We start from the raw sequence: 27,983 nt of genomic DNA on the forward strand, positions 1-27,983 counted from the left end.
CTTCTGAAGAACCCATCTTACTTCATCTAGTTTACTCTGGTGGCAGGTGAATGAGAAGGTAAAGCCCAATGGGAGCTTCTTGTCTTTAATTTGGGGCTTATCCATGAAGTTGGCCAGGCATTCAGCACTGTGGTCAAATAGCTAAGGACACATGATACAGGAAGATGAGCAGGCAGAATGGCAAAGAAATTAAGACCTTGGGCTCACAAAGGAATTAGTTGAATTTGTACCAGATCCTCTTACTCTCTGAGTCTTCATTTGCTTTTCATCGAAGAAATGGGAATGGTAACTAGACTGCCCATAAACAGTTCCCCAAATGATTAAAAGAGTCAATTCATATAAGGGCTTAATACTAGTTAGTACTCATTAAAAGCTGTCCTCCATTTAGACCATTTATCTAAACATCTGTCAAAATAACCCTGAGAGGAAGGGGTAAATTGTGGCCAAAGTTATCAGAATGTCCTCGCACGCCCTACAAATAGGACATCCTTTGGTGGCCCTGGCAGACCCCCCGGACACAAATGCCTAGCCAATTATCTTACCGGAAAGGAAAGTTCACTTCACCATCAAGTAGTACTTCAGCATCCCTGTTTCTTGTGACTGAGGGAGTGGTGGAACATTCTGTGTTGGCATTCTATGAACCAACTTAGCAAAAATGAGTAACTTTTTTCTATTTTTTCCTCTTTTCTAGAAAACTAATCACCTAGGGGCAATCCAAAGAAGTTATCTTTGTTTTCTACTTTCAAAAACGGAATACTCAGTTCTCTCTGAAGAGCAAAAAAGAATAGGGTTTTGTTGGTGGGCACTCTCACAACTGTGATCACACTGAGCAGGACCCACAGCTCCTCAGCCCTGGAGAAAGGTGCATTCACAATGAGCCAGGTTTTCAATCAGCCCCCCAAAAAGCCCCCTGACTTCCTTCTTGGCCATTCAGCACCCTCGAAGAGAAGTTGGTGACCTCCAGATGCTGAAAGGATGAGGCCAGAGGTTTGGGGAACAAAATATAAGGAAGAGGCTGAAGACATTCCAAGTGCAAGGTTAACCAGGTGGCAAAAATGAAAAGCTAAGTGGGGGAGGGGGGAAGTGAAAAAGAACAACTATCTTTTCCTTTAATAGGAGAAGTAGAAAGTCACCTTCCCCTCACCAGCTCCCTCTCTAGATGGGAAGGCAGAGAAGAAAGGCAGTGAAGATGCTTTAACTAATGCCCTGCCCAGAAAGTAATCACTGGCCATCTGGGGCTATTTCAATTCATTAGAAAATAATAAAAATAAAAAAATAAAAATTCAGCTCTCCAATCACAGTAGCCCCACTTCCCAAGTGATTAATGCCTCAAGAGGCTGACAGCTACAGAATCATGCAGGCCAGATAGAGAGCAGTTCTACCTCTGCAAAAAGTTCCCTTGGCCAATGCTGGTCTCTATTTTGTATTTTATTTAGAGACAAGGTCCCACTGAGTTACTAAGCACCTCACCTTGCTGAGGCTGACTTTGAGCTCACAATCCTCATGTCTCAGCCTCCTACCTTTTTTTAAAGTGGAGAAGAGGAGACCATCTGCTTCCTTGAACTGGAAGCCTAACCCCTTTTCTGTTAGCAGAGGACCTACAGATAAGATGCTGAGAGAAAGAGCTAACATCTTCCTGCTATAAAAAAGCTCAAAGGGCATCACTGTGAGGAGTTTGAAAGTTTTTCTTTTCTTTTTTGGTCTAAGGATCCACTCACTCACCTTCCCACAAGATACACCTTAAGTGATTGTAAGTGGCTACTATTCAGGTTTATGACCTACTGCTTTGAAATGGAAGTGACGTGGCAGAACACAACTTCCTTTTTGGGGGGATAAAACTCTTTGCACTAAAAATCATTTTGACTAGTGTATCAGTAAGAAGGTACTGGGAATTTATTTAATACATCCCATATTTTCTCTCTTATCAACTTCCCCAATAGAAGAGCAGAATTGCCTCTAGAATCTTACACAGGGACCCACTCTGCCCAGGTTGAGAGTTCCTCAAGAAACCTCTGCAAGTTTGGAGTTTGGTAAATTGGTCTTGGTTTTAACTAAATTTGCATTTTAAAAATCCATTTATTTTCCTTTACTTAAAATACTCATACATAATACCCCAAAAAGGGTGTAGGAAAAAAACAGCACCATTAATTTATAACAATAAAATAACCCCTTAGATTTCCTTTCAGTATTTTTTCCAAATACTTTCTGTCATTTTAGATATATAATATTATTTCTCTTGCTTAGGGCAAAATCAACACCCATAATTTCTCCTAGTTTTATTTCTGTTCCATTTTTATATAGTTTTATTTTCATTGATTCCAAACCTTTCTAACAACCCAAAAGTTTTTCATTTCCATGTAGGTCTCATACTCTTTGGTTTTTGTTTATTAATCTGGGATAAAACATTTTGCCTATGTATATACATGAAGAACAGAAACTAGATGGTTTAAGAGATTTCCAGGTAAGCTTGTCAAGGAAAATTTCACTCAGATCATAAATGTTTGAAATGAATTCTCTTTCTGGATTGGCAGAGATACTCCACTTTGTCTGCTGGAGTCCCACACCCTTGCCAGGCCTTGAGGAGGACTCTATAAGGACTGTGAGGTCTTTATGCCCCTCATGGTGAAGGGTTAGCAATAGGCTACAAAGATGTGATGTGTCAGATGACATAAAAATCCACCCAACACATCTTCAGCGAACTGCAAGCACAGCCAAACTTCAGGTGTGATTTTTGGTTTTGTCTTATTTACTTGATTCTCAAGTATTTATAATCTGAGGGATAAGGCTCAGAGTGGGTGAGGGAGGCAATGGGAAGAAAAGATGACTACATCCCCCATGATGGCCACAGCATCCTGGAGCAGAGTACAAAGAAGTATAGAAAAATAGTTAAGAGTGCCAGTTTATGGGCCAGGTTGTGTGAAATACTTAATATGCATCCTCCTCTCCTCTAATCCTCACCACAGTTTCCATACTCTCATCCCTCTCTTCAGATGAATACACTGATGCTCTGCCAGGTGCCATCATCACTTGCCCCAAATCCCTCAGCCAGATTGCCTGAACACAGGGGCCCAACCTCCTCAACACAACAGCATGGCACAGGTAAATGGGGAGCCAGTGGAAGAGACTCACCCCTCTGTGTCTCCCTGACTTTATGCTGGAGTCATGTGACACCCTCCACAGAGATAAAATGCCCACAATCCCAGTGACCCAGGCTCCTTCTCAAACACCAGCATTCAAGCAAGGAAAATAGGTTTACCCTCAAGGCCACTCCCAAAGTCAAATAAAGGATCTAAAAAATACCTTCCTCACTTGCTCTGCTCATAATCAGGAATTCCTTTCCCAGGAGTGGCCTGGTTTGGTAGAAGGAACAGGGAACAGAATTCTGAGGGCTGTCACCTCTCCCAAGCCTTAGGCCAAAGACGTGATAATACTAAAGAGCATTCTACTCTATTTCTCCTCCATGCATTCCTTTTATTATTGAGCACCTGCTGCATATAAAATGTGGCAGGAAGAGCCAGGCTCTGGCCGACAGGGATCCCTACAGCTGTGCTAGTGTCCAGGAGTGTTTTCATGATAGTGTCTCCAATCTGAGAGCAGTGGGAGAAGGTGCAGAAAGGACATCTCAAGGAAGGCATTCGTAGACCCTGAGAGAGAGGCCATATTTGAGTGCCACAGCCTCACATGATGTCCTCAGGGATGGCGTAGATCTGGTTCTCCATCTCAACATTCTGGAGCTCATTGTCCGTTACTCTCACACGGAGCACACAGAAGTTGGTCCCTCCAAGATCCAGAGCCAGGAACTCTCCGTGTTCTAAACACAAAGAAGGGGACACTGTCAGTTTGGGGAAGACAAAGTGAAACTGCCTCACAGAGACCAATCAAGACTTCAAACCCCAAGTCCCTTCATGGACACTGGCCATCTATAGGTGACTGCATGGCCAAGGGATTTTACTTCTTTTCTACACACAGTTAGATTTGATCTTCTTAATCTTAAGTACTTTTATAATTTCCTTTTACAATTTACATCAACAATGAGGCATTTTCACATCCAACAATAGGGTGCTCAACCCCTCAAGACTGACTTTCCTAAGGGATTTTTGCAAGTCCTAATGGAGCATATGGACCCCAGCAAATCCTGTGCCAGGCATCCAGGCCTCAATTTTGTTTTTAAATCCTCAGACTATCCAGAAGGTCTGAGCCCTGGACCTGTGCCAAATTGTGACCACCATACAAAACTGCCTAAAAATGTTTGCATGCTACGATGGCGATCTCTTACTACAGAATCAGAGTCACATGATGGAGGAGAATGGAACAACTGTCTATGAACTCAGTGGCCTAACAAATAAGCCAACCAGGTGCCCCTAGAGGATCTCAGGCTTATTAGAGTGTGGGAGGATGCTGACCCCAGAATGTGAAAGACATGAGTTAGGCCACCCAGCTGCTCCACTCAACCCCCAGAGCTGTGAAGGAGTCAGAAAGGGGACAGTAGGTCTCTAAAACTTCCCACAGACACAAATGGGTCAAATCTTCACGTGCACCAGAAAGGCAGAGTTCCTTCCCGACAGGAAACAAGCAGTGCAGACAGGAAACATTCAGATTCTGGATAATAATACAGCCGGCCACGGGGAAGTGGACCATTGTATGGCACAGAATGAAAATGCTGAAGAGGCGAGGAGCCCAGATCCAGGGCTGGGAAAGAAGGAGGGCTCACGCGCAAGTGGCCTCCTCAACCCATAATGGCTCCTTGAGTCTTCTGCTGCCCTACCACACAGCATTGTTTCTGGAAGGATACAGGGTAATTTCCTGGGAAACACTAATTGACATGTTTGTCAACACTTAGCCTCTTTCTCAGTGGAAGCCAGCCGCTGAAATAAGGTGCAATGATGTGCTTGCTAGATGAAATGAAGGGCTCATTCTGTGCCCAGGTCCTCTCAACACCTTCAGCTCTATGGCCCTGAGAAAAGCTAAATCTTGCCAACTCCCTGACAACACTACCACAGAGCCTGAGTGCAAAAGGGAAACTGGGAGCAGACAAAATGTACTGGAGATTTCTCAGGATTCACCTGTACACAACCTGCTGTCAGGAGGTATGACACTGGTAGACAGGCTCTTCTGCCCATGTTACCTACATGGAGAATCCTGGCGCAAACACTTTTCATCAAAGACTGGTTTCTGAGCCTCTGAGCCTCAGCTGCCTCATCTCTAAAATGGGAATAGCATACTTCATGGGATTGTGAAGGGAAAAAATAGATGTTATGCCCCCAGCACTGTGCCAAGAACTTAAGGAATGCTCACTAGGTCCCAGATATGTCCTATCCAGGCTCTCAGAAAACACTGCCCCACACATATGCTGAAGAGTCTCCCCGGCCCATGATGGCAGAGAAGACTATAGACATCTGTCCAAGTCACTGGAAGCAGCTCCAGTGACTTCAGCATTCCTCCTGAGGACTAATTTTCCATTCCCTGCTGGCATCTGGAGGCAGCCTCATCACACACTTCAGCTGCCAACTCACTAAAGCAACCACCCGTCTGGGGCGGTTTTGCCCCCTTCATGGCCATGGGTGACTTTTCCAGACACTCTTGTTCTGAGCCTCCCCTGGTAGTGGGACCTCAGCCAGATTCTAGGAAACACTATGTGGTAGTTGTCATGAGGGATGAAAAGGAAAATCAAAGATGAACTGCCTCATCAGCACTCTGAGGCCCAGGGCACACATGATCCGCTGAATCAGTGACCACGGGGACGAAGCAGCCAGGGCTGGCCCTGGTTCCAAGGCCAGCCCAGCTGGATTCACTGGAGGGGCACAGCTCCATCAGGAATGTGGTTTTGCCTTATTTTCTGTTGGGCTAAAGGAAACCACAAATATAAAGTACTGTCAAAAATTCTGTTCTAAGAAGGAAATGTCATCCCTTGCTTTCCTCACAACAGGCTCATCTGGAGCAGACATCTCTCTTCATCCTTCCACATTTCTACTCCCTGTGACCCCTCCACAAACAGCATGATCCCAACTATCACAGCCAAGGACTACTTCTGAGTCCGGAATCTGAGCCAGCACAATGACTCCATAAATTCTAAGGTGTTCTCTTCATGACAGTAGACAGACCCTTCTTCTAGTGCCCATATCCACACCATGCATGACAGTCCCCCATGGTTCAGTGCTGGACCATACAGACAGCAGACAGACCTTGTGAATTCTAGCTCAGCGAGCGTATTGCCGTCGTGGCATGAGCACACAGTGTCCCATGTTATGTAGCAATCAATCTTTGCCAATCTGCTAAGTCAAAGTGATATCTGATTTTTTAAAACTTGGTTTCTTTCATTGGTATAAAGTTAACTTTTTTTTTTATTATTGTTGGTCGTTCAAAACATTACACAGTTCTTAATACATCATCTTTCACAGTTTGATTCAAGTGGGTTATGAACTCCCAACTTTACCCCGTATACAGATTGCTGTTTCACATCAGTTACACTTCCATTGATTGACATATTGCCTTTCTAGTGTCTGATATATTCTGCTGTCTGTCCTATTCTCTACTATCCCCCCTCCCCTCCCCTCCCCTCCCCTCCCCTTTTCTCATCCCTGTTTAATGTAAATCTTCTTCTCAAGCTCTTCGTCCTTACCCTGTCCTTGTTTACTCCCCTTATATCAAAGGGGTCGAATGGACTTTCTTTTTCTGTGAATTATCTGTTCATGACTTTTTTTTTTAAGATAGTCATAAGTATCTTCAGATGCTAAAGAAACTCTTTGTATAGTAAAGAAAACAGCTTTGATGATTACATATTTGCACTTATTTTTCCCTAGTTGGATGTTTATCTTTTAATTTGATGCATGCTATTTTCACCCATGAAGAAAGATTTTATTTTTTATATTGTCAAAATATTCATACTTTGAAGATTTTTAGTGTCCTATATCTAAAAATTCTGAAGAATAAAGATTGTATTCAGGGGCTGGGGATGTGGCTCAAGCGGCAGCGCGCTCCTCTGGCATGCGTGCAGCCCGAGTTCGATCCTCAGCACCACATACCAACAAAGATGTTGTGTCTGCCGAGAACTAAAAAATAAATATTAAAAATTGTCTCTCTCTCTCTCTCCTCTCTCACTCTCTCTTTAAAAAAAAAGATTGTATTCAGTTACCTCCCTTTCTAGATCTCTCCAATTCCTGCTAAACATGGTCACAACTATTCTGATGTAAGGAGGCAAGGGATCATCAAAGGTTTCTTTAATCACTGAGCCCCACAATTGCCAGTTTTTTTTAACAAGGTCTCTCTAAGTTGCTTAGGACCTTGCTAAGTAACTGAAACTGACCATGAACTTGCAATCCTCCTGCATTAGCTTCCCAAGAGACTGAGATTATGGACATGTGCCACAGTGCCCAGCTAAAATTCTTCTATTATGATCTTTTTGAAAAATAAAATCCAGGACCTTATCTTCATTTCTCTTACCCCTAGCACAGAGTTCAGACTTATTACCATTTGGATGGTTATGCTAAAAAGAAAAAAAAGACAGAGGCAGGTGATAGGGAGATTTAGTAGACTGATGGTTCAATGGTAGATATCTTTAACAGGAGAGACACTGAAGTAAGCAATGTGCTCTTTCTTTATAAACATGTCACTGATCTTCAACAACTCATTTAGGCACCCTAATCCCAAGTTGCAAAGGAAAAAACCAGGCTCAGGTCCAGTCATTCCAACCAAGATTCAAATCCAGGACTAGCAAAGGTTTCTGCTGCAATGAGCAAGGAGGCTGCTCATAGGAAAGCTGTAAATCTTCAAATAGGGAATTCTTCACTAACTACAGCAATTTTTAAGACCTTGAGGTGACAGCAGGCCCCAAGCTGGCCTGGGTGACAAAGGAAATGATGCTGTGTCTCAGAAGCTGAATCAGTTGGTTAAGGTTATTTGGGAGGTAAATGAGAGCTAGGAATGGAAACCAAGTCCATCTGTCTCTAAAGTATGTGCTTTTCCCTTGCTACTACACCCTCATCTTTCATGGTTTCTGGAATCCATAAAGTAGCAAGGAAGAAAGCAGACACATTAAGCTTTTATCAGTAATCACAGCCCATATCCCTGGGTTTATTAGACGGCTATATCCTCTCAGACTGGACCTTCCATATTGAGTGGAGGATGGGACAAGTGAGGTGGCAGGTACATAGCCATTAGCAATGGGTGACACACCCTTCTCTACAGTGGGACTCAGAACCTACTGATGCAGGCTTTTTTTTCTTTTTGGTAGCCACAAATTGATGCTCTCTTCTATACAATTATATCAAACCATTGTTTCCACCTTGTAGGACACTTTACAAGTCCTCTCTGCTGAAGGACTCCCCACTCTGGCAAGAGAAGGGGCACCAAAAGAGGAGTGGGAAGGAAGACACCCAAAGAAATGACACTAGTTTCTAGCTAAGAGGAACTGGAGATAGGAGTGTTGGATGGTGCCACCCTCCATCAAATTGCCCAAAGGTGAAAGTTGAAGAGGTGCCTTCTGGCAGGGTTTGTTTGCTGACTCATTTCTCATCCTGGACTATGGGCAGCCCACTTTCAGTTCCCCTCTTATCAGATACATAAGGTCAGCAAGATAAAGAGGTTTTAATTTCTCCTGGGAACTCACCTGTCACAGGGAAACCTCGAGGACTGAATTGACATTTGATTAACCACCTGACCATGATGGTTAATGTCACCTTAGTTGATGTGACATAACTAATTTATTTGGTGCCACCACTCCAGCATTGTTAATATTGTGTACTAACAGGTATCTAGTCCTGGCAATGTCTGAGTTATATTTTTTCCAACAGGGTCTATTTTTAATCTTTAGGTACTTGTCACTCATTAAAATAGATCACCACCTGTTCCTTTCAGGCACTCAGAGCAGAGTGCCAGTCAGTGCTCTAAGCTCTTGCAAACAGTTTTGGTTTTGTTTTATATTTTTAAGCAGCAGTGCCCTTCATCTGAGGCAACTGTGTTAACAAATGGTAGTGCCCTGGTTGAGGCTGGAGCAGAGTCCAGCCCCTCACTCCCCGGCCTCAGGTAATTAAAGATACTTCAGACTGCAGGAGTCCCTTTCCTTCCTTTTATTCTTTTTCCTAGTTCCATTTATTTATTTATTTATTCAAATTTATTATACGTGACAGCAGAATACATTCCAATTCATAGTAAACATATGGAGCACAATTTTTCATTTCTCTGGTTTTACACAAAGTAGAGTCACACCATTTGTGTCTTCATACATGTACCTAGGGTAATGATAATCAACTCATTCCATCATCTTTCCTACCCCTAGGCCTCCCTCCCTTCCCCTCCCTCCCCTTAGCCCTATCCAAAGTTCCTCCATTTCTCCCATGCTCCCCCTATGCCTATTATGGATCAGCATCAAGAAAAAACATTATCAAAAGAAAACATTTGGCTTTTGTTTTTGGTGGATTGGCTTACTTTACTTAGCATGATATTCTCCAACTCCATCATTTACCTGCAAATACCATGATTTGATTCCCAGGACTCCCTTTTCACCTAGTGTTCCCAGAGTGCTAGGCATCCATGAAGATGGCAAGATCTGACCTTAATGAAGGTTAAGGGAGGTTAATTAAGATACGGTTCACAGCCAGGTACAGTGGCACACGCATATAATTCCAATGACTGGAGAGGCTAAATAGGAGGATCCCAAGTTTGAGGCCCTAAGCAACCAAGTGAGACCCTACCTCAAAACAAAAATAAAAAAATAAAAAAGGGCTAGGGATATGGCTCAGTGGTAAATTGTCTCTAAGTTAAACATAAAAAAGATATAGCTAATGTCCTATACCCTCACTTCCAATTTCTATTTCTTCTCAGTGCTTCTGTCTTTTACATAGGGCTCTATTCCATAAGATTTCAATTGATTAAATTTGAGACTGGGGTCCACAACTGAAAAATTGGAAAAAAAAATTCATTTAAAGAAATGTTTGAAAAATCACTATCTTAATAAACAAAAAGTGAATTTGTGATTGAATCATCTCACAAAGTACTTTCCATTCTGCCATTAGTTGTTTTGCCAATGATCATGGGAGAAATTATCTTCTTAGCTGTCTGGTGCTACATGAACCCCAGTACCAGAGCCAACAGGGAGAGAGGAAACAAGTATCGAAGGAAGGATTATTGCTGCTATGACAAGGAAGGTTTCTTGGGAGGCAACAAAAGACAGCCAGGATTTAGTGAATATGAAGTTGCTAGACAGAGAAAAGGGGACATGTAGATGCAGTGGCCATGTGTGGGAGTCCATGGCATGTCCACATATCCAGAAGGCAGGACAGCAGATTGGGTTAACTATACAAGATGGCTCTGATTTGTGGCTTCCAGAAAATGATATTTCCGAAGTGTGTCCTTATGACAAAAGGCTTATATAACATGGCTGCAAGCATGTAGCAAATGCCATTGCCAATAACTTGGTTCTTCACCAGGTCAGATTTGCATTTTCACTGTAGTTGGGGGTGGGGGGAGGTAAGGTAAGGGAGGCTGGCTAGAAAGCTGCCATGAAAGTCCAGCTAAGTAGCAACAAAGGCCTGGGTCCCAGGCCATGCAGATGGTTGGCTATCCCATTTGCCAGGATGGAAGGATTTCCTATGACATGAACTAAGTGGTAAAACTGGGGGAGTCCCAAGCACATCAGAATGGTTGCACTGCACCAGATCCAACCATAGTCTTCCAGCTCTTCCTCTTCACCCAATGCCTAACCATATTAACCTATATTAGAAGGGGGGGCTTTTTATACAAAAAAGTGCTGAAGTAGTCCTGATGAATATTTGGATTGAAACACGTGGAAAATAATGGTTGAGGCCCAATTCTCTTTTGTGTTGCACTAATATTAATGCAGAGACCATTAGGATCAGCACACTAGTTGAGCTGAATAAAGATGACCAGTTTCTAAGAAAATCAGAATTTATATAATACAGGACCTTTTAGACCACATCAGGTTGACTCCTTTAGAAAGCAAATGTGTAAGCCATGCAGCTCACAAGACATGACATGGCTTATTCACATTCCACATGGCTTGTGAGGCCTCTGTTTGGCAGCAGAAGACCCTCAACACTGGCTCCCACAGAAGAGATTGCTGCAGTCCAATATCGGGATTAGAAAAGTGTAGTAAACTATGGTTTGAAAGCAATTTTGAAGAAAATTGCATTCTATTTGTTTCCAGAAAAAAAGACAGTAAGGAAAATATGAGTGAAAAGTCCTTTTCCATGAACTCCTCTTTGTTTTGCTTTGTGAGCATAGTCTATAAAAGAAAATAGAATTCTGACTGTGAGGGGAAATCTGGAACTCCAGTGATTGTTATAGAAGGATAGGAAATGTTGACACCAAGAGTATGCTATGAAATATTTAGCATAGGATTTCCTACTTCTTTGAGAGCAGGCTCTGTGGTAAACAGAAAATGCTTGTCAAATCTTTTGTTTTGGTTTCATTAAGGCTAGAGTTTTATTTGATGTTTGAGATCCATTGTGCTTTGAAATATAATATTTTTAGCATCCCTGCCATAGGTTTATATTAAAGGCGATTTAAGTACTGTGGTGGGCTTACATACATTGCTTCTTCTATTTTTTTTTAAAGAGAGAGTGAGAGAGGAGGAAGAGAGAGAGAGAGAGAGAGAGAGAGAGAGAGAGAGAGAGAGAGAGAGAATTTTTAATATTTATTTTTTAGTTCTCGCCGGACACAACATCTTTGTTGGTATGTGGTGCTGAGGATCGAACCCGGGCCGCACGCATGCCAGGCGAGCGCGCTACCGCTTGAGCCACATCCCCAGCCCACATTGCTTCTTCTTATGGGAAACATTTTCTACCAAAAAAATTTAAAAATGGCCAATAGTCTTTAATAGGGAGTTTTATACATCATTGAGTGGAGGCTTTTTAAAAATGCTTTTATTCAAACACATCTTTTATTTAAAATATAGAAATGACTGGCTTTGTAAAGCCAGTCATGTAAAAAAAAGTCAGACACTTTAAAATAAAAGTAAACAGATCACTCACGTTATATTTCCTACAAAAATATTTTATGTACCATTATATTTAGAAAAATACAAAAGAATCAAGTTATTTTACATACATATAAATGTTAACCTTAGATAAAACTTAGATACATATATACATTTATACATAATGTTCTAGAGTGCACATGCACACACACATTCTAAAATATATAAAATATTTGATTGACTTGGAGAAAAATTCCAGAAAGTATCTGGTATTGATATTATTTAATGAACTTTCATGGAAAAGTAATTACAAAATCATATCTAAACTTACGAGAAATAGTTTTATATGTTATCTTTCTCCCAAGAAAATAAGTTTTCAGAGATTTATCAGAGGATAAATAACCTGTCATTACTCAAAGTCTTATCATACATTCACTACTTTTCTTATTTCTAGCATGGATTCTCCCTCTAGTACTTAAGACTACTTTCTTCATTTGTGCATTTAGTTTTCCACTTCTACCTATTTTGATTTACTTTCTTAATAATGCTTTGTATTTTGTTTTTCTCTCTCTCACTCAAAGAATAGATTTAAATGAGAGAATATATTACTTTTTTAACAAATGAATATATTTTAGTTGCTTCAAACACATTTGCTTTTTTTCATAATATATTAGAGTTATTTTGGGGTATAACAAACTCCACAATGGAATATATAAAACATTTTCAACATATATAAACATGCTTTTTAATTTTTGTTTTTGTTTTTAAATATTTTATTTCCTCTGAATTTGCTCAGTCTTTAATAAAGTAATTTTTAAATTTTATTCTAATTTGTTATATATGACAGTAGAATGCATTGTAATTCATATTACACATATAGAGTACATTTTTTCATATCTCTTATACACAACATAGAGTCACACCATTCATGTCTTCATACATGTACTTAGAATAATGACATCCATCTAATTTCAACACTTTCCTATTCCCATGCTCCCTTTCTTCCCCTTCCTCCCCACTGTCTTATCTATAGTTTGTCTATTCCTCCCATGCTTCTCCCTCCTTTCCATTACATATAAGCAATTTTATGTCAGAGAAAACATTTAGCATTTGGTTTTGGGGGATTGGCTTACTTCACTTAGCATAGTATTCTTCAATTCTATCTATTTACCTGCATATGCCATGATTTCATTGTCTTTAATGATGAGCAATATCCTATTTTGTATAAAAATAACATTTGCTTTATCAATTCATATACTGAATGGAATCACAGAATTCTAAAAGAATGTAGCTACAAAAATGTTTACAGTAGCACAATTCAAAAAATGCTTTTAACTATCAGATTATAAATGCTTTTTTCCTAAAAATCTGATAAAAAAGATATAAAAATTCTACTTTACATGGTTTCTATTGAACATTGTGGATGTTGAAGGTGTTGAATATTTTCTTATATATTTGTCATCAGAAGTACTATTATTTCTTCTAATAAAATGTTGCTCAATTGAAAATATTAAATGGAGAAGCCAGTAAAGTCATAGTCTTGCCTCATAATTTATTAGGTGTAAGACTTTGTGAATATTGTAGTATTTTTTAGGTGTAAAACCTTAGCTATATTTCATTTTAATCTTAAATTTTTCTCACTTAATAACTTTATAAACTATGATATATCACTTCACTTAAACCCTAGGAATCTCAGGTTGATTATCTGCCAATCATTAGTAATTGCTCTCAGATTTTATTGGAAAATTTGAACATGACCAATATTGTTTACTTATAAGTTCTAAAAAATTTTTCAGAGTTCCCTAAAGTAAATTAGCCCTTAAAAACACCAAGTGCTGTCTACAATATAAATATGTAGTGGTCATAACTTTTGAGATCGGAACTAAATGAAGCATGGTTTGTATACTCCATCAATTTAAGTTTTATATACAGGAAATAAGAGAATGTTTTTATACCATGAAGAAGATCTCATAGCAAGACAGGTAGACCCTGCAGTCACTTATCTCCATGAGTCTCAATGTCACATCTACTTATCATATCCACTACATTTGCAATTACATCAAAACTGGTATATAAGATATAACCTCACTAAGAGTCTCACTAAGCACAAAAATTTTTGAACACCATACAGGACCAGATCAAACAGAAACTGCTTGCATTAAGAACTGTAACCATCCTGGTGATGTAGCTGAACCCAAAGAAAAATCAAAGCACGAGTATTGCAGTTTAGACATAAGTGTGTAAAAGACTTAACTGTTCTAAGTCAAGGAAGCAATGTAGACCATAATTGTAACTATGTACTTATAAATCACAATTTTGAACAGAAGGACAGAAAAACAGGCAGAAGAACAGAATTTAAAAAAAAGGATAGAGTTTTAAACTCATAATAGAAGGCTTGACAATCCTTACCAAAGGGGTCAAGATGTTCCAGAAATTGTCCTTTATGAAGATAATTTGTGGAAGGAGTGAGTTTTGTTGTTGTTGTTGTTGTTGTTTCTGGAGAAAATTTGGGCAGAAAGTATAGAATAAGAGAAGGAATAGTAAAAGTACAAAAGCCACAGAAGGAAGCTAGAGTCTAGTAAGATGTCCAGTCATAGGACTGGATATATAGCTCAGTTGGTAGAGTGCTTGCCTCACATGCATAAAGTCCTAGGTTAAATCCCCAATACCACTGGAAAAAAAGATGTTCAGTTACAAATTTTTATTGTGTTTCTCATGATGTCACTTAGAATTATTATTAGTATTACTATTTAAATCAGGAATTGAATCCACAGGTGCTTAACTGCTGAGCCAAATCTCAGGAATTTTTTTTGAGACTGAATCTTACAGAATTTCTGAGACTGTCTTTGAGCTTGCAATTCTCATACCTTAGCCCCTATAGCCAACCAAGATTACAGGTGTTCGCCACCATATACAGCTTGGAATATTTTTTAAACTGATTTTATTTTTATATATCAGGACTTCATCTCTTTTGCTAATTTTTTGAATAGAATCTGTACCTTATTCCACAGATAACTTAAAAACTCACTCTTTATGTGAATATGATATCATTTTGGCATGAGTGGAATAACTCTACACTTCTTGAAGTGACTCCCTAAGTATGGTCAAGCATAATGTCAAATCTTTGACATTGTTTCTTAAGAAATTTGGAAAAGAATGTGGCACATGAAGTGTATATTTTAATAAAATTAAAAAGCCTTGAAAAATGTGTCCCAGAGACTTGTGCTTCAATACATTAGGAGTAATGTTTTAGACTGCATAGTTGAGAAAATAAATGTGGTTTAGAACCCCACATCTCAGTGATTTATTTAATCAATGTTTATTTCCCACTCTAAAAGGTCTAAAGTGAAAAGATCCAATGGTCAGGCAGGTCTCCTGGGTGGCTTACATCTAAGATAGTTCTCAGAACTCTGGGGTTCTTGCATTTCATGGGTTTTTGAGTCATTTTCCCTCTACAATTTGTTAGTATCACAAGAGTTTACAGTATTCCACAAATGAAAAAGTGATCATGAATAAAGGTGCCAAACCCACAGTTGTCCCTGAGTTACTGCCAGTCTCCCTGTCTAAAGACACAGGAGAAGTCCTTTCAAGTTTTTTGAGATAAGATTTCAAGCTAAACTTCCAAGCCAGTCAATCATTCTTTAAACTAGGAACTAAACATAAAGACTATGATGTCTACACAGACTTCACACCCTGTGATATTACTGTGTATGTGTTTTGAACAATTTCATCATTAATTTTTTTAAATGACTGTATTCTGTAATGGAATTTTTTTGTAAATTACCTGATAAATATTGAAAAAGAAAAAGTTATCTACTATAGCTAAAATATCAATTAGGACATAGTGAAAGGCATTAAAATTAGCTAATCTAGTGAACTAGAAGTAAAAGTATCCCAGAAATGAATGTAAATGTGCTATTTTACATTTTACTTCTGGATTCTTACCATGTATCCATTAAAATATAAGATTTGAAGAAAAATATTTTCTAAGACAGTGTATACTAGTCTGTCCTTTGCATTGCCTAAGGAAGGTCAGACCTCATAGACCACCTCCACTCCTCCTTGATATAGCCCTACATGCTGTGTGGTCCTGCACTGGTTTTGGCCTTGTTTTTTCAGTTCTTACTGTTCTGTGGCGCTTTTTGTTCTGACATTATTCAAATAGTAGTCTTCAGAGCCTCGTTCTCGGTGGTTCTACACATTCTATATTATGAGCAACAAGCACAGGGTGATCATTAATTATTGAGGAGATACTAAGGCAAATTACTACTAAAAATAGATAACTGTTTTAAGACCTAAATATAATTACTCAAAAACGTGTTCTTCATTGTTTTTGTTTTTGGTGTCACAGTGGAAAGACGTGAGAGAGACACATGGACAGACACAGGGGATGTATAAAATTTTCTGAGGTTAAATCTTTCTATGCACACCCATTTCTCAAGTCTTTGCTTGGAATTCTGATTTGTTTTCTCTAATACATTAAATCATTAAGATTTGGTAAATTAGAATGCTGATTGGTTTTGACTTTATATCAAAATTGATTCTAGATATTTTCTTGCCAAGAATTTATTTATTTCATGATCCTCAGATTTTTGAGGCTTACTTAATATTCTTATCATATTTCTCTTATGCTTGCATTACTCAAGACAGAATTGATGTACTCTTTCAAATGTATTTCTTAAGGATAAAAACTTCAGAGTATTTGTTCGGGTATCAAAACTATTTTAATTTAAACTCATGGTAAAACAACTCTAAATACTCCTTTTTATGTTTTTACATATTCAAATTGAGGTTTTCTTCAGAGCATATTTTACTGAGTATTTGTGTTTCACAAAACAGACTCAGAAATTTCAGTCACTAAAAGCCATTTATTTACTGAGGTATGTACAATCTGGATTTTTAATTTTGTGCAGCTACAATAATATTTATGATGCTTTTGTGAACAAAAGTATATTACAAAAATAGATATATTTCACTATACTTTAATAAAAATGGACATGTGCATGTGTCATTATTTAAATGTTTATTTTCACCTTCGATTATATTTTACCAATATTATTATAAAATAAATCATATAAAATTTATTAATTTATGTTTATTTGTTTATACCATATTTGAATATTATGTTATTATTATATACATATTACTGGTTAATACATTCTTAAAAAGAAAATGCTATGTAATAACCATAGCAATGGTACATTAATTTTAAAGAGCTTTTTTACCTACTCTTTTAATACATATTTTCTTTTATCTTCCTGAAACCTTCTAGAATGTGTAAATTTATAAATATATACATCGAAGAACAAGAGATCCTATGGCAATAAGTAATATATCAAAGTGACAAAACCTGATAAATTCAATGGTAGAATTAACACTTTTCCTGAATTGCAGGTCAATGATGCCTCTAATGCAGATAGTAAACAAAATATTAAAAAATGTTTTAAGTAAAAAAATAACTAAATAACTGTAAATGAAATGATTCAGCAAATGATTTGGCATGCCCATATATGTCCTCAATTTTAATTAATCATATATTATATTTATTTCATAATATCTAGGTTAATTTATTTCCTCATGATCATTATCTCTTCTTTAAGAAATGACCTCTAATAAAGATCCTCATTTGGCCTCAGAATGTGTGTACAATAAGGAAAAAAAACAAAAACAAAAACAAACAAACAAAAAAACCTCAAGTGTTTTCCCCATTATATTCATAATATATTTTTCACATATCCCCAAGGTTTTTCGCATACTGGTCAGTCACACACAACAAGCAATATGAAAGCTCATGAAGTTTTCTGGTATAACATTGTTATACTTACAAGCTATTTCTTTTTTATTAAAGAGAAAGATAATTTTTTAATATTTATTTTTTTTTTTTAGTTTTCAGTGGACACAACATCTTTATTTTATTTTTATGTGGTGCTGAGGATCAAACCCAGCACCCCATGCATGCCAGGCAAGTACACTACCACTTGAGCCACATCCCTTGCCCTCTTGCAAGCTATTTCTAAGACTTCCTTGTACTTTATTGAAAACGTCAGGGAAAATAAATATGTCTTTTTAGACCCAGAACTTGAAATAACACTGGACTCAAGAAATCAAGTTCATAAAGAGAGGAGTTATGTTGTCAAGGTGAAAGGGGTTGTGTGAGAATGGCCTTAGGCCTGATCCTAAGCAACTCCTGTATTGCCAGATTCATGGAACCCCAATAGATTTCCAGGAGCCAAATCTAATGCAATCACACAAGAGTGTTTATTGTAAGCTCGAGCCTGGACTCACAACCATTTCAGATGCAGCGGTCCCAAGAGTAATTCCCGACCCTTAGTTCAGTGAGGATTAATAAGATTTTTGGGGATACAGTATGCATCACAACATCACAAAGCCAATCATTCTACATCACAGGAAAGTCAAACAACAACTCTTAACATTGATTAGCATATTCATTGGCAGGAACAAGTTGGGTAAGTGTGATTGGTTAGTTCAAGTGGTGGATACATTTGAACTGATTGGTTTAGGCCATAACAGGTTGTAAGAGTGCACATGATAAACTTTCAGGGTTGTCTAATTATGTTACCAATCACCAAAACTACTGGGAAGGTCACCTGGCATTTCAGGTATTTTCCCTGTCTCACGCTGATTGTGGTTGCTAAGGGGTTGCTATGGGTCCTAACCTAGTGCAACTGAGTCGGGGTCATCTGGCATGGAAGATCTCTCCAGTTATTTACAGATAAACAACTCAGCAGAGTGGGTATGTGCCTAGGAGCACATACCAAGGAAAGGGTAACTCCCCACTTTGGACCAGCTTTGCTTTGAGGTAGAGGCTGGTTTCTCAAAAATGGAGTCACATCAGTTTCTCACTCCATTTAAAAAGCTCCATTTTGAAACCTGAGATCATTATTAGAGGTTATTTATCACCAGGCACACACACAGAGCCTCTAATATGGCCTCAGACAAATTACTTCTCTTCAACCTGATAAACTGAGTGAATCCTCTGGCAGGCTTTCCTCTCCTGATAAGAGTGAAAGGTGAGAATATCAGGATGGAGACCAACAGACCAGATGTTTCTGACCCCATGGTAAATGATGTCATGGAGAAATCTAGTGGCACCTAGTAAGAATTACAAGGGGTGGTCAAAAAAAACCCAAATTTAGTATAAAAACAGAGCTAATCAACAGGGATTCATCCAGCCTAAACAAGGATGCATTCGAGCTGCAGAGCCTGATGAGGACTTGCACTGACATCCCAGCACTTGCCATCATTCTCCTGATTCTCTGTGTGATCCTCACTGCTCTCAAACTCCACTGCCTTGTCTGGACCTTTGTGAGGGCTGCAACTTCTCCCTATGACCCTCTCCTCAACTGGTCTTCCAGTAGACACCAGAAAAAGCCTGTTTTGGTTTGGGACCTGATAGCTGCTGTCTGAGTGAGTGTGCATCTGCAGGACATAAAGCCTAAGGCTTGAGACTTTTGAACTTAGCATTCAGAGGACATGTCTATCACTAGCCTGTCATGATTAAATGTGTTTTGCAATGCTCAGAATTAATCTAAAATTTTTTTGTGAATTAATCTAAAATTGCTTGCTATTAATTGATTATCTCCATTGCAGTGCCTATCATTAAGGATTGTTGTTTTCTTCATTAAGAACCTATAGAGTAAAATTGTATTAATTTGAGTGAATAAATAATTGAAAGGGGCAGAAGCATGTTTACATTCTTTATTTCTCCCCTTGACTGCATATGTCACAAATTTGCCCCCTGGAGAGAGTTGTTATTATTTTTAAGTATCAAATTAAGAAATTCTTATCACTAAAGATTATTTTTATCTTCAATTCTTATTTATTTTGGGCATTATATCTGTACTTTGACTGTTATTGTTACCGCTGTTCACTGGTAATGAGTCCTTGCTTCCCCAATGCTGAAGTATAACACCAGAGAAGTACGCCAAGGCAAGTTTAGAGTGGAAAGTTAAAGCTTTATTAAAGGACAGCAGAAAAGACATCTCCCTGGAGAAAAAAGGGGACCAATGGAGTGGCACCCCCTTTCTCCACAGATTCACTCTTCTCTATGGCTGATTTGGGGACCCTCAGCCAAAGGGTCTCTGCAAAAGAGATCAATGTAGATAAACTTCCCATTTTCATCTTGCCATGTTTACTTGGACACTGGCTGGGAAGATACAAGCACTCGAGGTGGTGCTGGACACCCCCTTACTACTTTTTCACAAAGGTATCCATTATAGTACTTTGAAGAAATGTGCAAACAAGGCCTCTGGCCTTGAGCTGGGCTTCACAGAGATGTCTACATTTTTGAGATAAGTTACAATGGGCTCCAGGGTAACAGCTGGTAGGAAGAGAAAAGCAAGGTGAGAAGAAGCTCTCCTATTCTCAGGTGTTGTCCTTGAAGGGTTAACTTGCCCAGAACAGTGAAACAAAAATCTGCTTTTATGTGAACTTCTGCAGAATGTAAACTTCTAAGCCTCTCCCCTTACATGCTGGGTATAAATATCTGAAACTCCCTAGACCCAGGGTTCAGGAAATTGATTGATTACAAACAAACGTTGTGCCCTCTGAACCTGGCTGCAGTCAAATAAAACTGTTTCCTGCTATGTTCAGTGCCATGCCTTGTTTGTCCCTACAACAAACTGGGACACATTGCTGGAAGGGGTTCTGTCACGTGTGGTGAGTCAGGGTCTGCAAGAGAAAACACCAACTGGGCTGCTATCCCATACATCTTGCCCACTTGAGCACAGCAACCTGATTCTGAGCATTACCCCAAAACCTCTCCCCACAACAAGATGCCTTTACATATAAGGGTCTGATGGCTGCCCCATGTCAGTCACATGTCATTTGGAAGCCAATGGCAGATCCACATGGCCCCACCACAGATGTTTTATCACATACCTGCAGTACACTGCTCCAGACCCAGTTCCCAGCAGAATCCAACTCAATGGAATCTCTGTTCTAAGCCTTTTTCATGAATTCTAGTCAATAAAGGCACTATCTGGTTCAGTCATGATGAGCAACAAGAGATTCAAAGGTTCTCCAGTGCTTTCTGGTCATAGGAATTTCAAATATTTCACGCTATTGGTCTATCAATCACTCAAGAATGAAGTAGGTGGCACTGTGGGTTTTGATTTTTTCAGCAACCATTAAGAGGTGAGGAATATCCTTTCAAAGAAAGCTCTGGACAACTCACACAGGGAAGTCTTTTGAAAGAGTGGCCAAAAGGTCACAGGAAGCCAGGCCCATTGGGGTGCAAAATGTGAGGTCCATGTGTGTTTTAGCTCTCAACTATGGCTGACAAGACTTTCAAAGAAAATCATGTGACATCATGGCTGAGATTCCCAGTGTAGTGGAGAAAGCCACCCTGGGCCTAGATCTCAGTTTCCAAGGGCACCTCTCATGCTTGGCCTCCTCAAATCCCAACACTATTCATGGAAATACTTCTCTGAGGTCAGTTCCAGAACTCAGTCTCAAATGGGAATCACAACAGAGTTCAAGCTGAGGTTGACCCAGTCATCTTTTCCAACCACCACACAAATGACCACAATTCTAACAAAAACACTCCCACAAGGCCTTCATATTTTTCCATATAGACATTCATCCTAAGCTTCTGGCTGGAGTTTCTCATACAGGGAACAGTCCAAGATGGTGTCCAAAGTATGCTCCCATGAACCTCATTTGCCTAATGTCATGGTGGCCTGGACACCATTCCTAAGAACCAGGATAGATAAAATGGGTCTGCACTTAATACTGCCCTGCTTCTCACATTAGAGGCCTATTGACTGTGAAGGGTAGAGTATGTGTCCTGGAGTCATGAAAAACTCCAACCACCTCTGTGATAGCTACTGCAGTGCTTGGAACAACTCATTTAACCCATAGGATCCCTGTTCTCACTTCATGGAAGTCAGGAGTCTTTTTTTTATTTCTTTGATATAAAGGTTTTTATTTTTCCTAGTGATTACTTTTGGGATAATATTTACTTATGTTGTCCTTATTCTTTTTTTTCTTAAGCTTCTCCTATTTGTTTTCTCAGCTTGAAATAGTAATTTAGTGATTTTTTATTCCAAAATGCTAATGACATACTATTTCATGAGCTTTTACTACTAACAGTTTCTCCCATCTCCTCTCATTTCCTTTTTAGTTCTACTATTTCTTTGTCAAGTACTGTTCCAAAGTACATGCTTTTCTTCCATACTTTAATCCATCTGAACATTTTTAACTTTCACTATCCATTGTATATGTCACAAATTCCTTTAGCAATATGAGTAGATAGCTTCAAAGTAGATTCTTCTTCAGGAATATATTGTGATATTTTATATATATATATATATATATATATATATATATATATATATATATATATATATTTGAGCTCTGTTTTAGTCAACTTTTTCACTGTTGTGACTAAAGGACCCAACCAGAGCAATTGTAGAGAAGAAAAAGTTTATTTGTTGGCTCACAGCTTCAGAGGTCTCAATCCATAGACAAAAGGCTCCATTCCTTCAGGCTTGAGGTGAGGCAGAACACCATGACAGAAGAGTGTGGCAGAGGGAAGTGGCTCACATTATGACCAGAGAACAAAGAGATAGCTCTCCACTTGTCAGAAACAAATATATACACCCCAAACCATGCCCCCCCAATGCCCCACCTCCTCCAACCATACCCCACCTGTCTTTGGTTACCACCCAATTAATCCCATCAGGATATTAATTCACTGATTGGTTTAAGGCTCTCACAACTTAATCCTTTCCCCTCTGAACACTCTTATATTGTCTCACACAATATGAGAGGGTTCAGAGGGGTTTGAGGGATACCAAACTACAACAAACTCTTACAAGTTTAAACAGTTTTTTAACATAATATATATGTATATTATATATGTATATATATATATATTTATATAATATATATTATATATATATATATGTGTGTGTGTGTGTGTGTGTGTGTGTGTGTGTGTGTGTGTGTAGTATATTCCTGGAGATTAAACTCAGGACACGTTAACACTGAGCTATATCTCCAGTGCCTTTTTATTTTTCATTTTGGGATCAGGTTTTGCTAAATTGCTTAAGATCTCACTAAGATGCTAAGGCTTCCCTCTAACTTATGATCCTTCTTCCTTAGCTTTCGAAAGTCCTTGGGATTCCTACTGTGTTTCAGTAATCTCCATATCCAGTTCTTAAGCATAACTTATGTTCTATTTCCAGAGTTTTTATTGGTGCATTATAGTTGTGAATAATGATGGAAATTTGTTGTTATGCATTAATATGTGCAAACAATATAACAATTTAATTTGGCCAATATCGCTCCCTAAGCATAACTTTTTGAAGAAAATTTGACTAGATATGAAATCTTAGTCATTCTACCCTAGCGTTTCTTGAAAACATTTATTCATTTCTTCAATTGTCTTGATTTATATATTGCTATCAAGAATTCCAGAGGTGAGCTGGTACTTCTTTCTTTTTAAGTGGACTTTTAAGTCTGAAAAACCTGAAGAAAAAAATTAATCCTCATGGTACACTAATTTTACTAGAATACATTTCAAAAACAAATATTTCAGTGTATGGAAGACATTTATCAGTGTGTATAATCATGACTTCTTTTATTTCTCGGATATTTTCTTAGATCATCAATTTAAATTATAGTTCACTTCCATCGTCACATTTTTTTGTTGTTCTTGTTCTTGGACTCCAATTACAACAGTCCCTTTCTCCATGATTGTCTGAATTGCTCTTGATCATTCTATTCTTTCAGCTTTTTTGTTCTCATTAGTATTTTTTTTTTTGCTTTTATCAAACGTACCTACTTTCCTGTGGGCACATTGTAATGAATCTGAATTATTGATATGGTTATTCTTTCCTTAAATTATTTCCTTAGTTTGGTCAGCTCTTATTTTTAAAAATTTTTAGTTTTTAAATTTGTTCCAATTAGTTATATATGACAGCAGAATGCGTTATAACTCATTATATACAAATGAAGCACAACTTTATATTTCTTTGGCTATACAGGATGCAGAGTCACACCATTCATGCAATCATACATGTACACAGGATAATAATGTCCATTTCACTCACCATCTTTCTACCCCAATACCCACTCCCCTACCCTCACACCATTCTGCTCAATCCAAAGTTCTTCCAATCTTCCCTTGCCACCACATCCCATTAGGGATCAGCATCAACATATCAGAGAGATAATTTGGCCTTTGGTTATTTGGGACTGGCTTATTTCACTTAGCATAATATTTTCCAACTCCATTCATTTATCTAAAAATGCCATAATTCACTCTTCTTTAAGGCTAAATAATATTCCATCATGTGTGTGTGTGTTTGTGTGTGTGTGTGTGTGTGTGTGTGTATTCATATATTCATTCTACAGTTTATTTATCCATTCATTTATTGAAGAGCATCTCTTTTGGTTCCATAGTTTAGCTATTGTGATTGAGCTGATACAAACGTTGATGTGGTTGTGTCACTGCTGTATGTCGATTATAAGTCCTTTAGGTAGAGACTGAGGAGTGGGATAGCTGGATAAATGGTGCTTCTATTCCAAGTTTTCTAGGGAATCTCCATACTGCTTTCCAGAGTGGTTGCACTAATTTGCAATCCCACCAGCAATCCCCACTTCTTTGCCAACACTTACTGTGGCTAGTATTCTTGATAATTGTCATTCTTACTAGAGTGAGATGAAATCTTAGAGAAATACAAATCAAAATTGCTCTAGTTGCTAGAGATGTTGAACATTTTTTATATATTTGTTATAGATTATATATATTCTTCTATGAATTATCTGTTCAGTTCCTTAGTCCATTTATTGACTAGGTTATTTGGTTTTTTATATGTGTCTGTTTTGAATCTTATGGTTTGGATGTATATTCACATATGGTCTAATTAATAACTGAGCATTTTCCTGTTTCATTGGCTCTTTTTCATCAAATTCTTTTTCTTTTTTTTCTTGCAAGAAAATCTCTGGTTAGTACCTCCTATTTCTATGCTGCTACTTGATCTCATAGAGGTACTATTCTCCTCAAAAAGTGACACATTCTCTGGTCCAAAGCACATTCTAAGTTCCTACCTTTAATTTAATTGCACTCTTTAATAGATTTCTTCATAATCAGCCTCACACAGCACTGACAGACATGATTCAAATTGCATCCACAGTGGTATTCCCCTCTCATTCTCCTTTCCTCTGTTCAATCTTTGATAATTCTCTGCTTTCTTGAAAGGTTCAGAACCTTGTTCTTATTTTGAATGTTAATTTACTCAATTTGTGTGAGTTGAAACTTGCAGTCATCTCCCCCTAGTTATGTCTAAACATAAGCTATGGCTAATGATATTTCTTTTTCTCTTTCTGCATTGTTTCTTTGTGAAAAGACATGACTTTGGGATTCAGCCATTAACTTAGAAGAATTATGAAATGCCAAGTAATAGAGCATTAGTACTCAACTAAAATAAAGGCAATTAAAAATCTTTTATTAGAATAATTATTAGAGAGTCAGAATGTTAATTGATTTACATTTAAAACTATAAGAAGTGAAAGATCTAACATTTTGTGGTACTTTGAAAGAAGTTTGAATACAAAATTAGCTTAAAATAATCACTTTTTCAACAACTCAACAGATGAATGCATAAATAAAATATGTGAATTTGGAAATTGTGCCAATATTTTAATATAATAAAAGTCAATAGATCAAAATGGTACACAATATTGTCCCTATTCAGTAGATTATCAAATAGAATCTATTAAAACATTTGCTCTCAGTGTATGATACTAGACATATATCACATAAGTTTCCATCACCACATAGAAAATGTGGTAATTTATAAATGTACTTACAATATAATAAATATAGATTAAATTTTAAATATTTTTTAAAATATTAAATATAAACTATCTAAGTACAACATTATATTTAAGCCAAGGAACATTTTCTTTTTCCCCCATTCCAACTTTGAAAAAGAACATACTCTGACCATACTTTGTTTCCTCATTTCCAAGACTCTACTTATGGAATTCCTCCTTTCCTGAATATTAGCTTGGGACTGGCTTATTTCACTTAGCATGATATTTTCCAACTCCATTCATTTATTTTTCCTTATTTTCTGGTTAAGTATCATTTATCCACATAATTTTTGTTTTTTTTTCCCTAGAGGTATCTTTCATGTCTAATCTCTAGAGCTCTAAAATTTTATTTCTCTACAAGAATCTTAAGGCTAACTGTAGGATATATTAGTCAGCTTTGCATTACTATAATGAAATGCCTGAGACAATCCTATACCTAGAAGATAAAAAAATTCCACCAGAAGACTGCTAGAGCTGATAAACTAATTCGGCAAAGTAGAAGATTAGAAAATCACAAACAAAGATCAACAACTTTCCTATATATCAACAATGAATCTGCTGAGAAATAAATCAGGAAAACTATTTTATTGACAATGGCCTTTAAAAAATCACAGGAATAAATCTAACCAAGGAGGTGAAAGAACTTGAGAATGAAAACTATAGAATATTGTACAAAAAATTTTAAGAAGAACTCAGACAATGGAAAGACATCTCAAGTTCATGGATAGACAGAAATAATAGCATCAACATGGTCATACTATCAAAACTATATATCAACAAATATGTAAAATGTATATGTAACAACAAATACCACCATTATGTACCATTATAACTCATATATATATATACATATATTCATATATGTATATATATATATATATATATATATATATATTCCAAAGCAATCCCCCATCAAAATAACAATGATATTCTTCATAGAACTACAAAAAAGTTCTAAAATTCATTTTGAAGGAAAAAAGACACCCAGGATAGTCAAAGCAATTTTAAGCCAAAAAAAAAAGCAATAATAGAGGCATCACAAAACCTTCAAATTATACTATAGAGCTATGGTAACAAAAATAGCATGGAACTTGCATAGATACAGACATATATACTAATGATACAGAATAGAAGACAAAGAGACAAACCCATGCATCTTGTTATCTAACCCTTGACAGAGATGCCAAAAAACATACATTGGAGAAAATAGAGTCTATTAAACAAATAGTGCTAGAAAACCTGGTTATCCATCTGTAGAAGAATGAGAACTAGGAATTAGATCAGAAACGATACAACCTGTAAAGGAAAACATTGGTTCAAAACTCCAGGGTGTAGAAACGGGCAAGGACTTTCTCAATAGGACCCTTAAAGTTCAGGAAATACTTTATAGAGTTAATAAATGAGATGGCATCACATTAAAAAGCTCTGCACAGTAAAGAAATCAGTTCAGAATGTGAAGAAGTAACCTATAGAAAGAGAGAAAAATCTTTGCTAGCTACTCTTCTGACAGAGGGTTAATATCTAGAATATATGAAGAACTCAAAAAACTTTACACCAAAAACTGAAGTAATTCGATTAATAAATGGGAATGAATTAAACAGATGCTTCTCAAAAGAAGTACAAATGATCAATGAATATATAAAAAAGGGTTCAGCATCATTAGCAATTAGAGAAAATGAAAATCATAACTACACTGAGATTACATCTCATGCCAATCACAATGGCAGTCATCAAAAATACAAATAACAATGAATGATGAAGAGAATATGGAGAAAGGGAACATGTTTACACTGTTGGTTGGATTATAAATTAGTACAACTACTATGGAATCAATATAGAGGTTCCTCAAAAGACTAGGCATAGAACCACCATATGACCCAGCTATACCTGTTCTTCATATTTATCCTGAAGAATTAAAGTGATTATACTCTAGTGATACATGCATACCCAGCTTATAGCAGCACAATACACAATAGCCAAACTATGGAACTAGCCTAAATTTTTGTCAATGGATAAATGGATCAAGAAAATGTGGTGTATATACACCATGGAGTTTTATTCAGTCATAAAGAAAAATGAAATTACATCATTTGCAGCAAAATGGATGAATGTAAAGGCCATCATGTTAAGTGAAATAAGTCAGAATCAGAAGGTTATGGGTAGTATGTTCTCTCTCATTTCTCAAGTGGGAGCTAGAGAGGAAAAA

At 37.5% G+C, this 27,983-nt stretch overlaps 1 pseudogene; it reads right to left on the reverse strand.

Moving 5' to 3' along the window:
- Nucleotides 1-27,983, reverse strand: part of LOC101968314 (hexokinase-2-like) — a 100,947-nt pseudogene that overhangs the window by 36,834 nt on the left and 36,130 nt on the right.

Source organism: Ictidomys tridecemlineatus, chromosome 14 (assembly GCF_052094955.1).
Source record: "Ictidomys tridecemlineatus isolate mIctTri1 chromosome 14, mIctTri1.hap1, whole genome shotgun sequence".
Lineage (NCBI taxonomy): Eukaryota > Metazoa > Chordata > Mammalia > Rodentia > Sciuridae > Ictidomys > Ictidomys tridecemlineatus.